Source organism: Lissotriton helveticus, chromosome 12 (assembly GCF_964261635.1).
Source record: "Lissotriton helveticus chromosome 12, aLisHel1.1, whole genome shotgun sequence".
NCBI classification, from domain to species: domain Eukaryota; kingdom Metazoa; phylum Chordata; class Amphibia; order Caudata; family Salamandridae; genus Lissotriton; species Lissotriton helveticus.
In genome coordinates, this window is record NC_136073.1 from 790,450,813 (window position 1) to 790,463,716 (window position 12,904).

The 12,904-nt window shown below is 51.3% G+C and overlaps 1 protein-coding gene across 1 annotated transcript in view; it reads left to right on the forward strand.

Moving 5' to 3' along the window:
- Positions 1-12,904, forward strand: part of UBAP2L (ubiquitin associated protein 2 like) — a 775,602-nt gene that overhangs the window by 587,601 nt on the left and 175,097 nt on the right. The window lies entirely within an intron of this gene.

Genomic DNA, 12,904 nt, shown 5'->3' on the forward strand with positions numbered 1-12,904 from the left:
TATTACACATTACCACTAACTTTGGGTGATAAACCACCAATATCTCAAATATCTAGCCAACTTTAGTGTTAATCACTGAAAGGATAAAGGCGAGGTATACAATTGTAAATTCTGACCACACCACTACTATAAACTGCCTGAATAAAGCGGATGGAGTACTGTTTTAGAGTCTGAAAATAAATATTTGAAGCAAGAGCAAGTAGACCAGCTAATTGGACTTTTCCCCTTCTGTGTCAACTGCAAATGAAAATCACTCATCCATAATTCAGTTATGCAAGGGAGGCTGGCCATAAATAAATCTGTTCATCAATAGTCCAGTGTTCTTCTTTTGCTTTAGCTTCTGTCCACATGCATGGTTTAGTGGGAGTAGCTTTTCACAAGCAGAGATTCAACCTGTCCTACAATTACCGTGTATTAAGTGATGGTTAAAATTAGTTTAGATACAGTTGATATTCTTATCACTGCCTCAGACTGACCAAGGTAGATGCCGTGCATCAATGTATTGGAACATCTATGAAAATCAGTATAGGGTCTTAAATTAACAAGATGCTTCATCTGGATTTGTGTTCACCAAGCAGGAAGCATTGCTGCTTAAATCACCCTACATGGTTCTTTTAAACAACAAGGCAATATCCACAAAGATAAGTTCAGAAAAAGTGCAACGTTTTGTAGTTTGGTATGCAAATAATGTGTTGAAATCAGTTTGTCCCATGCTCAAGAAGGCTTTAACAGATATTGCCAGTGGTATTTGGTGGTACTTCAAGGCTTTCTTATGATTGACCACCATCAGACTTTTTTCCTATTGTGTACTTTATATTTGAAAGGTCAGTCCAGTTTGCCCACCAAAACTGTATATGGAATTAGTTTGCTATTGACTTTGTTTGTTGCCCATTTTTTCATGTGCTCATCTTGTCTTTCATTCTTCAAAACAGTCCTACTGATAACCTTGTGTGTATGTGGGAATCATGTTGCACAAACCTAGCAAAAAGGCAGTGTCTGATAGAGACTTAACTGCAGATTTCTCACTTTTTGAATGGTCCTCAGGTGTCAGACTCAATCTGTAAACTTTTCAGCAGCACCTCTGCGTGCCAGAAGATGGTGGCGGGCGGCACTGCACTGATGCTGTTCTGCTTCAGAAATGAAGTGCAGAGCATATATAGGTGCTACTCCAGTGTGCAAACGTTGGTTCCCTTCTTTCCATGCCACCAGACCGGATCCGGAGCTCCCTTCTTGTCTGAGACACTTTTTTTACGTAAACATTCTTCAGTGGGCAAGGGCTGTCACCCCTAAAACAACTGGTTTTGAGCCCAGTAGGGAATGTCGAAAACAGATGTCTGTGACTGATCTACATCAGGCGTGCCTGTGATCGATCAACGACTCACAGGCCTGCTGTGACTGCAATTGATTAACCAGAAGGCCATCCGGGAAAGTAAGCCAAAAGTTTGTCACACATAAGAAGACTCCTTGCCCGGGCTATTCCAAGTCACTCTCCTCAGCCATGGTTCGATCTCTGTCCTGTTCCCGCTCTTGGAGTTGATAGAACTGTTCCAGATGTTAGTCTTCATTGCGCTCCAAGTCCTCAAGTCCGTGTAAGAAATCGAAGCAGGGTTAAGCTCCCTTGTGCATTTTGCGTGAACAGGCTCTGGGGCCACACCACCTTTTTCGATCTCAATCCTGAAGTAGACTGCATTCACAAGTTGATGCTATTTTTGAAAAGGCTGCAAAGCATGTTTCCCCACTTACTTGGTATGCCCCAATGGGGCCCTAATCTGTTCCCAACTTATCTGATGTGCACTCTGAGCTGCTTTACAGTTGTATTTTACTGCTCCTAATTAGAAAGACGGTGTTCCTCATCACCTTGGCAGAGCATGTTATTGAGCTTAAGGCTCTGTCAATGAACCGTTCACTTCCTTCTTCCCAGACAAACTGGTTCTGCGGATTTTGGCATCCTACAGCTGAAAGTTGCGACTTTATTCCATGTCCGTCAAACCATTTACATGCTGATGTTCTATGCTGTGTATCCCCCCTCTGAGGAGGAAAGACTCCATCGCCTGAACCTCAAGAGAGTGCTGAGCTTCTACATAGATTGTACCAAATTGTATCAAATACCACGGGCGCAGCCAATAATGTTTGTGGGGGGATAAAGGCAGTGCAGAAGAGAACTCTGTTGCTCATTAAGATCTGCTACATTGGCCAAAAACTAGCCTCTGGAAGGACTACATGTTCATTCTAACAGTGCCAAAGCTACTACCACATTTATCTACTTGAGTCCCTCTTCTAGACTTTTATTGGACGGCTGCGTGGGTGTCCTGCCATACGTTCACTAAGCATTATTGCCTTGACGGTCTGGTTCGCCAAGGGGGACATTTTGCTCCTCGAGTCCTGGAGGATTTGCAGTTTGATACCAAAGCCGGTCTGTGAATGTTATCAAATGGTGAGGAATCTGCGACTAGAAGTCTCTGCGAACAAAATACTTTACTTCGGTAGCGCTTTTACTGGTGGAGACTATAGCTGAAGATTCCTTACCCACCCTTACAGGTCTGTGATTCGACTATACCCATTAATAAGATCCAAGTCTAGGAATCTGCATACAAAATACTAGTTTGACTTTAGGGCTCTGTGTCTGGGGGCGCGAACAGTCTCCATCAATCTCAACTGACGTCAGTACACGGGAGCAGCACCTATATAGGCTGTGCACGTCCTTTCTGGAGCAGAATGGCGTAAGTGTAGAGCTGCACAGCACTCTTCTGGTGAGCAGAGGTACTGCTGAAAGGTTTCCACGTTAAGTCTGACGCCTGGAGAATATAAAAAAGGTAAGAAATATGGAGCTAAATAGTCTCTACCAGAAAGTAGAGAGGAGAGCATTACCAAAGGTAAGTAACTAGTTTGTTGCACTGTACAGGGTCAAAGATAAAAAAAAGTCAGTGTGGTAGGATGTGTCGCTGGTTTGTGACTGTTAACATAGTATGATGTAGTGTTCAAAAGACAAGCCTTAAGATCTTTACTAAATCCGAGCAAGATTGGGGCAGTCCTGCTGGATACTTAGCTATCATTCCTGTCACAGCTGTTTGTGTGCAGTCTACTAATGTTACTGAGCAATGATAGGCTATAGTTTTCTTCAATTTCACTATAAAGTAGCAGTAAGTTATAATCAGATACACTTCTAGCCGCAGATTCCATTCCTTTGAATTTTCCCAGGCGTCAGACTAGATCTGGAAGATTTTTTGTGAGTAGTAACCCTATGCGCCAGAAGTGACGTCCACGTCACCTATATAGATGTCTCTATGGGGTGCTGTGGTTGGTTCTTTTCTTTCTGCGCCAGCCAGTGCTGATCCAAGATAAGTCTGCCATTTTTGACAGCATTTTTGTGAATTTTTTGTTTTTGTTCTTTTTAAGGATTTTCTCCTCCTGGTGTGTAGAGGTTGTCATCGAGGAAAACCGGTTTCAAATCCTGGGGCTCCTGGCACTGTGCCATGTCCGTGACGGGCCTGCACTTCGTTTGTGGTGTCTACAGTGACCACAAATTGTCCTACTCTGATTGCCGGGTATAGGAAGCTGGGTTTCTTTTGCAGTAACTGTAGGAAGGTAGATCCCTGACTATGGTTGCCCCCAACTTTTTGCCTGGTGTTTTGCTGGTTTTCTGACTTAGTTGACCTGGGGCCCTGCTATTCAGGACCCCAGGCCTACTGCTCTCTCTGTAAAATGGATTCCATGTACCCTAGGTACATATCTAATTGGATACTGAGTCACCTTATCAGTCCCTGTACAGTGTACCTTAGGTACCCAGGGCATAGGTGTACCCAGGGCCTACCAGGGGCTGCAGCATGTATTATGCCACCCCTGGCTGGCCATCCAAATCTGACACAACTGGCTGCACGACAGCTGGGGCAAGGTGGTGTAATCACCCTTTGCTTTAGATATAGTATACCTATATCTAACCCTAAAATGGACACACAGATCTCCTATCAGTCACTCCTATGGCAGGCCTTGACAATCCTGAAGGCAGAGTGCTTGAAATCATGTGAGATAGTGCTCTGGCATGAGCTGAGCCTGTCTGCGGCTTTCGGGATCCATCCCTTAGCCGTTTCCATGATATCGCATACCATATACTCTTAAGTGCATTATAATCCTCGCGGTTATATGCCAACTCTGGTATCGCTTTATCAAAACATGTCGAGTAAGGTGTCATACGAATTGGAATACTAACCCCTCGCCAATTCTGGCGACGGGGTTAGCATTCCACCCTTCTAGAGGGACACGACATGTATGTAACCTGTAACCCCGGTTAAAGTCAGACAGAGCCTTAGCTCCACAAAATGGATGCTGCCACCGAGACACAAGTCTGCCCTCCTGCTGCTGGGAGTCCTCCCAGCCCAGGAGGCAAGGACAAAGGGTTTCCTGCCAGGGGCGGTGCCAGCACCGTCCCAGACAGGATTTTGTGTATCCTAGGTAGGCAGGGCTTTAGAGGAAGGTGACTGCAAGTGGCACCCCGGTGCTCACTGTGCATAGGCCGGCTGGAACCAGTTCCAGGTGCACTCCAGCCCCTGATCTGGGGAAAGCCCGCCAAAGGAGAGGGGTGTAACCACCCCCCTCCTAGTCCCACCCATAGGGCAGGACTTAGTCGCGTGCCAGCCCCTTTTTGCAGGATAAAGGTAGGAACTGGCCCCCTTCCAAATCAGATCATCTTTGAATCCTGAAACTACTTTCCACGAAAGGAACTCAAGACTTCTTCCCAAGATTCTCCCTTGTGACTAAGGAGTAGTCACCCTGCAGCAGCAGGCACCAACCAAGCATCGCGGTTTGTTGCCAGTCTCTCCTTCGGATCAAGACTGCTCCAGCACGACGAGAACCGGCTTCCCTGGCACCTCTGACCTCAACCTACATCATCAGCCCAGCTGTGATCCGTGGGTGTGACGAGACCTCGAGGGACCGGCCATCTTCAGAACTGCACGACGCTTGTCCAGCACGACTCCCGAGTGACCCTCGACTGAGTGCTTTGGGGTAAGAGAAGCCCCGACCCTGAGCAGCTCCAGCACCGAAGTTCAGCCCCCCTGCATCCACGAGATCTGCATGGGGCCCTTCTGCTCTTTGCTACCAACCGCGTTGTCCAGGTCGCTTGCCCGTTGGCTAGTGGCCCCCTCACGACGCTCCACGACGACAACCACTGCTGGTCTGGTTGCTCCAGACGAGCCCTTGCTCCCCTCCAACAGAGGAGCACCCTGGACCCTCCTGGTCCACTCAAGACGCCATTTTAGGTCCACCGCGTGGGCCTTGCATTTGCCAAGACTTGTTGCCCAATCCTGGGTCCAGCGACGTCGACAGCAAGAACCTTCGTGGGACAGCTCGCACCTCCATCCTGGTCGCCGACAACGCCTCCTGGTCCAAGAGACTGCAGAGCCCAGCAGCGCCCACTCACCTGGCTGAGGTGACTTCGTCCGGTGCCATCCTGGTGCCCACTCAAATCACTGGCTAGTGATTCAGAACTTGGTCCCCTCTGCTTACAGGTTTCTTCTTCCCTGATCCAGGCTTGTGGTGCTTGTGGTGCTGATGAGGGCTGCCAAGGCCTTGAGCTCCCCGTCGCGGCCGTGAGGACTAACCTCCTCACTGAGGTCCTTAAACCGCAGTCCAGCTCGGCCGAGCCTCTGCTGCCCTTTAATGAGGCCTTGACTGACGTTCTTCTGGGCACTTGGTCCAAGCCCGCTACGGGTTCGCCCGTAGATAGGAACGTGGCCAGACGCCACCGCCCAGCCCCGGGCGACCCATGTTTCCTGTCCTCCACCCTACCCCCGAGAGCCTGGTCATCCAGGCCTCCAATTCCCAGACCGCATTCCCGTCCGCCCCCCCGGACCGGGAATCCAAGAGGTATGACCAGTATGGGAAGATCTTCTCATCCCTTAGTCTAGGCCTGCGGTCTTCCAACACCGCCTGCCTCTTGGGACGTTACACCCACTCTGTGTGGGATAAGGTCGCGGAAGTGCTGCCAGAGTGTCCGTTGGAGGTACGGGCCAAACTCGGCCAAGCCCTTGTGGAGGGCCGGGATGCAGCCAAGTATTCCATCAGGTGTGGGCTGGATACCACTGACTCGCTGGGTAGAGCGATGGCAGCGACGGTGGCGGTCAGACGCCACGCCTGGCTGAGGTCCGCCAACTTCTCGGCAGATGTCCAGAGCACGCTCATGGACATGCCGTTCGATGGCCGTCGCCTCTTTGGCGACAAGGCAGACCATGCGCTTGAGCGCTTTAAGGACTCCAGGGCTACGGCCAAGTCCTTGGGCCTCTCGGGCCAGCGCCAGCAATCGGCTGCCTTTCACTCCTTTCGTGGCCACGGAAGGGGTGCGCCCACACGCGCCGCCAGCCACGCACCGCAGGGCAATACCCAACGCGGTGGCGGCCGTGGGAACCGCCGTCCGGGCGGTCGGGGGCAGCGGCGAGGTCAGTCCACACCTTCCCCCGCAGCATCCGCCTCAAAACCCTCCTAGTCCGTGCTTTCAGACCCATGTGACGCCAGTGGGGGGCAGGGTTCGCCATCACCACCTCCACTGGCGCACTGTCACATCGGACAGGTGGGTGCTGCAAATCGTCCGAAGGGGCTACTCCCTCCCCTTCGAGGCGACACCTCCAGCCATGCCACCGCAGAACCACCGTGTATCGGGGGATCATTTGCGACTTCTGCAGGAGGAAGTTATGGCCCTCTTGGCCAAGGGGGCCATCGAGCGCGTTCCTGGGCCAGAAGTAGGGTGTGGTTGCTACTCCCACTACTTTTTGGTACCCAAGAAGGGCAAAGGGGGCCTACGCCCTATCTTGGACCTAAGGAACGTCAACGGCTTCCTCCGGAAGTAGAAGTTCAAGATGCTGACAATGGCTCAGGTTCTGGCTGCCCTGGACCCAGGAGACTGGATGGTAGCGTTGGACTTGCAGGACGCTTACTTTCATATCCCCGTCCTGCCTGCCCACCGGCGCTACCTGAGGTTCATGGTGGGCCACGAGCATTTTCAATTTACCGTGCTCCCCTTCGGCCTTACCAGCGCCCCACGGGTGTTCACAAAGGTGATGGCGGTGGTCGCAGCTCATCTGCGCAGGTTAGGGGTTTCAGTATTCCCCTACCTCGACGACTGGTTGTTGAAGGCGGGCTCGCCCCAGACAGTTGTCTGCCACCTCCAGACGACGGCAGACCTCCTGCACCTGCTGGGGTTCTCCATCAATGTGCCGAAGTCACACCTGTGCCCTCTCAGAAGCTCCTCTTCATCGGAGCGGTTCTGGACTCGGCGCGGTTTCGGGTTTATCCGCCCGAACAGCGGGTCCGGGATATTCAGGCTCTGATTCCCATCTTTCAGCCGTTATCCCGGGTTTCGGTCAGGTTGACGCTGCGGCTTCTGGGGCTGATGGCCTCCTGCATCCTACTGGTGCATCACGCCAGGTGGCGGATGCGGGCTCTGCAGTGGGACCTGAAGTTTCAGTGGGCCCAGCATCAGAGCAACCTATCCGACCACGTCCTGATCTCGGAGGGCACTGCGAGACAGCTGCAGTGGTGGCTTACGGACCGCGATTGGGTCAGCGGCAGATCCCTCTCCCTTCCCCAACCGGAGCACGTGGTTGTGACAGACGCGTCCCTCCAGGGCTGGGGATGCCACATGGGAGAGGCGGAGATCAGAGGCCTCTGGTCTCCGGCGGAGACCCGGCTCCACATCAACCTGTTGGAGCTCCGGGCGATTTGTCTGGCACTGAAGGCATTCCTCCCCTCTGACCGGGGGAGTGTAGTGCAGGTATTCACGGACAACACCACTGCCATGTGGTACTGCAACAAACAAGGCGGGGTGGGGTCGTGGATCCTTTGTCAAGAGGCTCTTCGCCTTTGGCAATGGCTGGAACGCCAGGGCGTGACCCTGGTGGCTCAACACCTGGCAGGTTCTCTGAAAGCCAGGGCGGACGAGCTCAGCCGTCGGTGCATGATGGATCACGACTGGCGTCTGAACTCGGACGTGGCGCAAGGCCTCTTTCAGCGATGGGGAGAGCCTTGGTTAGATCTATTCGCCACCGAAGAGAACGCGCAATGTCATCTGTTCCTCGCGTTGGAATTTCCAAGGCGGCACTCGCTCAGAGACGCTTTTCGTCGCGAGTGGAGTTGCGGTCTGTTGTACGCCTATACCACTTCTGCCCAGAGTGCTGAAGAAGATCAAGCGCGACCGGGCCCAAGTCATCCTTGTGGCTCCGGACTGGGCGAGAAGGTACTGGTATCCAGAGCTACTCAGTCTGTCAGTCGATCCCCCGGTTCGTCTGCCTCTTCAGGAGGACCTTCTGTCGCAGCAGCAGGGGACGGTCCTCCACCCAAACCTGTCCAGTCTCCACCTCCATGCTTGGAGATTGAGCGGCGACAGTTGAGGCCATTTGACTTGCCTCCTGAAGTTTGTAACATCATTCTGGCAGCCAGGCGTCCCTCCACAAAGTCGGTATACGCCTGCAGGTGGAACAGATTTGTGGCATGGTGCACAGCAAAGGCTGTGGATCCCCTCAATGCCCCTCTTTCTGAGGTTCTTCTCTTCCTTCTTTCTCTTGCCCAGCAGGGCTCTGCTCTGGGCACTATCAAGGGCTACCTTTCTGCCCTTTCAGCCTTTCTCAGGCTGCCTGATCAACCTTCTTTGTTCAAGTCCCCTATTGTAAATAGATTTCTTAAGGGCATCACACACACGTTTCCTCCTGTTCCGTTTGTGATGCCTCAGTGGGACTTGAACCTGGTTCTTACCTTTCTGATGTGCGCTCCCTTTGAGCCACTTCACAACTGTCCTCTTCGCCTTCTGACCTTGAAGACTGCTTTCCTGGTTGCCATCACCTCTGCCAGGAGAATGAGTGAGCTCCAGGCCCTTTCTTGTACTCCACCTTTCCTTTCTGTCCATCCGGACAAAGTGGTGCTGCGTACCAAACCTTCTTTCCTGCCCAAGGTTGTCACTGCCTTCCACATCGGGCAGTCTTATCACCTTGCCAACCTTCTTCCCGCCACCGCATCCCTCTAAAGAGGAAGAGCGGCTCCACCGTCTGGACCCAAAACGTGCGCTCTCATTCTACTTGGATCGCACACGCCAGTTCCGGGTGGATGACCAACTCTTTGTTGGTTACGTGGGCGCTAAGAAGGGTAAAGCGGTGCACAAGAGGACCATCTCCCGGTGGATCATCCTGTGTATCCAGGCATGCTACTCCTTGGCTAGGAAGGAGCCCCCGGTTGGGCTGCGGGCTCATTCTACCCGAGCGACGGCGGCTACCACTGCCCTGGGCAGGGGTGTGCCCTTACAAGACATCTGTCAGGCAGCTACGTGGGCATCGCTGCACACGTTTGCAAGACACTACTGCCTGGACAGCCAAGTCCGGAGGGATGGCTTCTTTGGCCGTTCCGTCGTCCAGGACTTTCTGGTGTGATTATTGGTTCGCAGACCCACCACCGGGGTTGGTATTGCTGGGGTATCTATTCTAAGGTAAGGAATCTAATACTAACGTGTCTCTTTCAGATGCACAAGTTACTACTTGTGTAACGATATATCTGTAAGAGACATTAGTTAGTATTAGATTCCTTACCGAACCACCCATCCTCCCCGTTCTGCGAACCAATATCTAGGGTTAGGGTTGTCCCCTTTCAGGGCCCTAGTTTCAATGGCACCAGTGTTGGTTTTTAACATGGCTCCGCGTTTCTGGCGCGGAAAAGCTGTGTCTAAGAACTGACGTCAGCACGCGGAGGCGGCGTCGAAGTACTCCGACGATGTCATCACGGCGCCGACGACGGACGCGGAGCCGCAGACGACGCCTACCGACGCGCAAGGGTACTGCTACGCAAAAGTTTCCGGATCCAGTCTGACGCCTGGGGATATTCTAAGGTAAGGAATCTAATACTAACTAATGTCTCTTACAGATATATCGTTACACAAGTAGTAACTTGTGCATTAGGACTTGTTGACTGTTCTCCGCAGAGGGGTGACCCGGGTGCTCTGCGTGACGCACAGGCTGTGTCCACTACCTTTTTATATTTTTAATCCCCTCTATTTTCATTGTTGTGCGTTACCCATCCACCTGCCAGTGATTAACAGAACAGATTGTGTACGTGTGCTTTCTCTTTCTTTCTTTATACATTCTTTGCTTTTTTGTTTTTTATAAATGCTTTTTATTGAGCCTCCTTTGTCTCCTTAATGGAAAAGTGCAGGTAGCGTCACAGAGTACCTGCTTGCCCCTGTACTGTCCCATCACTTCCCCCGACAACTAATTGATTCAATTTCAAAGGAAATGCCTTTTCTGAACAGCAGACACGCTTTATATTCACTGTGCTCATGGGCCTGATAGCAGTACTCTGTGCGTTTCACAATTCCATGTTATCAGCACCTTACGCTCTCATCCGAGAAGAACACGGCAGCAGCTCCACTCAGGCGCACACCTGACGATTCGACATGATTTTCAGCGGTTAGAAGCAATCCATGGCTGCCACAGGTGCTATACAAACAGCCTCTACCTTAACATAAAACAACATACCAAAACAATGCAGAGATGGCATGCTTGTACCTTCCCAGCACTGGTGGCGATGTCCGGACGGCTGCAGCGGGGGGCTGAAAAGATGGCAGTGGTACAGTGGTTGCCATGGGGAAGAAAGAGTAAGAGCTCGCAGTGTTTGCAGCCTTAAAAACCCCGGTGCGGGCCCTTTAATAGGAGAGCAAGTGCAGCTCCTCCCATAGGCCCCGGTACCAGCCCTCACTAAATTATTAGAGCCGTACAGTACAGTGAATATTCAATCTCTGCAGCCCCTCACTGTCTGCCCGCCGATCCTCACCGCCTGTCATGTCCGCTGCTCCCCTGATCTCCGCCGCTCCTCGTCACTGCTCCTCCCCGCGCTGATCTCCGCCGCTCCTCCCCACGCTATTCTCCGCCGTTCCTCTATGCCGCGACTTGCGCTACTTTGAAGGGACTACTTTTTTTTTTAACTTATTTTTTTAATAACGTATTTATTTTGAATTTATATAGCCTATGTCCATCTGCACACCCTGAGGATTACAACGATGTATCGAGTGTGTGGATTGGCGCTGTGGTTCCCGAGTTTACCCGCCTCAAAGCCTCAAAGTTCTTCCTTTATAATAGTATAGATAGATAGATAGATAAATAGATATATATATATATATATATATCTATATATCTATCTATGTATCCATCCAAATATCCAAAAGAGTTTTCGCCCAAGATGAGAGAGACCACAGGCAGCTAAAAAATTCCATTCCGCTTTATTGGGTGACAAAACGCTAGCCAGCAGTACACAGCATTCTTCCTTCTTAGTTCAAGGGCCAGACGCGTTTCAGGAGAATAAAACTCCCTTCCTCAGTGGCTTTGCTGCTACAAACGCCGGATGATTTCCACCATGCACTTAAATGTCAAGTCCCGCCCCAATGGGCGTGGCCAACCTCGCGGCATCATGGTTCCTGTAGTGCAGGTAGGTGAAACTACAGTGAGTATACGTCGTGAAGTGCAGTGAATGAAACAAAATGATACCCCAGTGGGTTGAAGGTCAGATAACTGTTAGGCTGCACGGCTTCTGCTTCCTGTTGCCACCGGGAATTCTGCCTACCGTAGAGTCCGCTCTACCTGCTACTCCGGCCTGCGCACACGCAGGGGGTCTCTTCTCGCGGCCGGACAGAGCCGCTGAAATCCAAAAGAGTTTTCGCCCAAGATGAGAGAGACCACAGGCAGCTAAAAAAAATCCATTCCGCTTTATTGGGTGACAAAACGCTAGCCAGCAGTACACAGCATTCTTCCATCTTAGTTCAAGGGCCAGACGCGTTTCAGGAGAATAAAGAGCTGACTCTACGGTAGGCAGAATTCCCGGTGGCAACAGGAAGCAGAAGTCGTGCAGCCTAACAGTTATCTGACCTTCAACCCACTGGGGTATCATTTTGTTTCATTCACTGCACTTCACGACGGATACTCACTGTAGTTTCACCTACCTGCACTACAGGAACCATGATGCCGTGAGGCTGGCCACGCCCATTGGGGCGGGACTTAATGACATTTAAGTGCATGGTGGAAATCCTCCGGCGTTTGTAGCAGCAAAGCCACTGAGGAAGGGAGTTTTATTCTCCTGAACCGCGTCTGGCCCTTGAACTAAGAAGGAAGAATGCTGTGCACTGCTGGCTAGCGTTTTGTCACCCAATAAAGCGGAATGGAATTTTTTAGCTGCCTGTGGTCTCTCATCTTGGGCGAAAACTCTTTTGGATATGGATATATATATATATATGATAGATGTCATCAAACTGCAGATTGATAGGGAAGTCAAGGAAAGGGGCCATTGTCATCAGCTTGTCATGGCGCCGTTGGAGGGGGTTTGTGCTTTTTCAAAAATTGTTCAGCTTCCATAGGGGAATCTAAAATGTGGGCTTTACCGCCAAGTTGGATGCGGACCCTGGCTGGGTAGAGCATGGCATATTGTACATTCGCCTTTGGAGGACACGTTTTACATTTGCCTACTTACGTCGAGCTTCCTGCACCAACGGTGTGAAGTCGGGAAAGAGGGAGATAGTGGAACCCTGGTGAGTAAGTACGCCACGTTCTCTGGCCAAAGAGCTACGTCTTGATCGTTAAAGTTAAGGATCTTGGTGACTGACTCTGAGGTGCCCCCCGGAACAGGGGGAGGACCAAGAGTCCGATGGGCTCGTTCCACCACAAACTATGTGGAGAACATCTCCTGGACGAACAGCTCCACCAAAACAGTTTCAACAAACTTAGCCATGGGGCCTGTATTAGTTGATTCCGCAATTCCAGAGATGCAGATGTTGCTCCTGTGGGAGCGCGCCTCCAAATCCTCCGCTTTAGTAGCAAGTTGTTTAAGTAGTCATTCAGTGAGTGCCAGGTGTTTCTGGATGGAGGGCTGTGCATCTTCTAGATCCAAG